Consider the following 2,682-nt stretch of genomic DNA (forward strand, 5'->3'; position numbering starts at 1 on the left):
TGCCTTTTGAGAAATAGCTCCTAGCATGCTACTGAGCTCTGGGTAGATCTGTGAATAAAGTGCATGGCCATCATTTTATGTAGAAGTGGCCTTAGGCGAGATTCCTGAGCAGTGGTCAATGGCTGGCCCTCTCACTTACCAAAGCTGATCTGACTGTCCAATCTATGCCCCAATATAGCACTATTCCTTTAGAACAGGCCAGTCTACAGCCATGCTACCTTGGACAAGCCCGATCCTGTCTGATTTCAGAAGCCAAGCAGGGTCGGGCCTGGTTAGTACTTGGATGGGAGACCACCTAGGAAGACCAGGTGCCGTAGACATAAAAAATAGAAAAAATAAGGGATTGTAAGCTGACAAGGTCCTTGCAATCTGTGAGGTCAACCAAGGGCTGCCTCGCCTAAAAAAAAAAAAAAAAAAACAGAATAGGCCAATTGGTGTCAACTTGACTACAGTGGATCCTTTTGACCCTCGAAGGTCCAGCAATTCACCTTCACAGGAATACCTAATCTGGTATCCCCAGCTACCAGAGCCACAATGCTTCAGCCAGCACCACTATTTGGGTGTTACTGGAATGCCAAATTCACAATAATGAATCCCACATAGTGTTCATCTAGGGCAAGGGTTCCCAACCCCCGGGCCACAAACTGGTACTGGGGCCTGTTAGGAACCGGGCTGCACAGCAGGAAGTGAGTGGTGAGTGAGCGAAGTTTCATCTGTATTTGCAGCTGCTCCCCAGCACTAGCTTCACCGCCTCAGCTCCATCTCAGATCAGGCATTAGATTCTCATAGGAGCACCGGTCCCTAGGGCCAAAAGGTTGGGGACCGCTTATCTAGGTGACCTATTTTACAGCAACGGGGGTGAGAGAGTAGGCCCAACCATAGGATTCACTAGTCATATCACATACATGCAATCCAGAAACATGCAGTCTCATAGATCACTAGTCTACTAAAGATACAATGTAAACACCAGCTCAGGTGCCATATGCTGAAAAGATGGGGTACTATCTTACAGGATGCAGTATACACGTAGAATCACAAACCTTTATATCGCTCTGAGAAACTTGAGAGAGGAGTGGCTGCAATTATCATCATGTCTAGTGAACCCACTGGAAGCTTCTGTTTCCTGTTCCTTAAACTCTGGGCTCTGCGGGGTTGGAAGTATTGGTCATAAAAGGTGGCACTCTTGTTAGGAAACACAGCAAAACTTTTACTGAACTACATGCTATGACTGCCACCAAGGTACTTTGGGCTTCTTATGTCTAGGGACCAGCAGGCCAGGAGAGCAGTCACCCTCCCGGCAGGGGTAATTGATTTCAATCTGCAGGAATGGGTGGGATGGGAGAAATACATGTAGAACACAGGCAATCCATTTAGTGCCCATTGGTATGCCTTTGCTCGCTGCACTTGTGCATGGATGTGTGTAGCAACCGCAGCCTCAAAAGGGTATGATTACCCAGGGTTCAGATACCCAGGAATGAAGGTTTGGGTCATATCACCAGGTAAGCCACCAAGACCTGCTAAGGTGATGGAATGATGGAAAGCAGAGAGGATGAGTGGTCATCTGACCAAACTCCCTCTTCCAAGAGAGGTACATGGAAATCATAAAAGAGTTGCTCCCCAAACCTACAAGCTCCCAAACCTGCAAGAAGTGGGTCCGTGTGGTACAAGAGGTGCAGCCATAGAAATGCTCTGCTCAGAATCCCCTCCGGAGAACTGGCTGTAGGAAGCACAACTGACGGAGTCCTAGCTGCCAACCGTCTGGATTCACCACTATTCACTGCTAGGCCACGCTTCCCACAGGATGCTCCCTGTCACTGACGGAGCAGTGAGGGTGCTAGTGCTAGCTTACTCTTGTACGACACGGGAATCCTTGGACAAGCAACTCTGGCTCAAGGACATCCCATTGGCCTGGCCCAACCTTTTCTAGAACTGCACAGCTGTCTGAGGCCCTTCCTACCCAGGTGCCCTTCCTTCTTGCTCTCCTGTCACAGGAGTCAAGCCTACAGTACAGATGGAAGGCTCCCCCGCCTAATCCTGCTCCCTCCTCTTTATCTTTCACAGTTCTTTAATAAATCTCTTGCACATCTTATTCTGTTTAGGCATCTGCTTCTTAAAGGACTCAAACTGACACAGAAGCTCATGTTTATGGATCAGTATTAGCATATTTTCTTTGAAATCACACCCAAACCAACAGCAGTATAAGTTCACAAGAGAACTTGGTTTGTCTTGAAAATCAAGTAATTTGAGGCCTAGAATAAATCACAAGGATTAAAAGATAGATGGTTGATCTCTTCTCAGCCTTAAGATATGAAATGTTTAATATGTCCAAGAAAGCATAAAAAATAGAATGAACACAGAGCTTAAGAAATAAATCCTACCAAGAGTTGCAGTCTCCTGTGTATCTCACCCTGTGTCCTCCTCTCATTCACTTGATTTTGATCTTTATCATCCCTGTGAAATTTCTTCATATTTTTACTACAAATATGCATTCTTAACAACACATTTTTTCTTTGGATTTTTTAAATCTCTTCTTTACTTAAAATTTCCTAAAAGTTTGGTTTCTATATATTTATAATAGTTCACTAAGCTGATGATTAAAAAAAAAAAACAATCTATGTCACAAAAAAATATTTACAATTTAGTGAGATTAAAGAGAAATTATTTAGCAGAAATGCATCAAAG

At 44.6% G+C, this 2,682-nt stretch overlaps 1 pseudogene; it reads left to right on the top strand.

Annotated features, from left to right (window-relative positions):
* Positions 1 to 201: 201 nt before the first annotated feature.
* LOC120595779 (uncharacterized) lies at positions 202 to 320 on the top strand (annotated as a pseudogene).
* Positions 321 to 2,682: the final 2,362 nt, after the last annotated feature.

Source organism: Pteropus medius, unplaced genomic scaffold, assembly GCF_902729225.1.
Source record: "Pteropus medius unplaced genomic scaffold, Ma_sr-lr_union100, whole genome shotgun sequence".
In the NCBI taxonomy this organism is placed as follows: Eukaryota; Metazoa; Chordata; class Mammalia; order Chiroptera; family Pteropodidae; genus Pteropus; species Pteropus medius.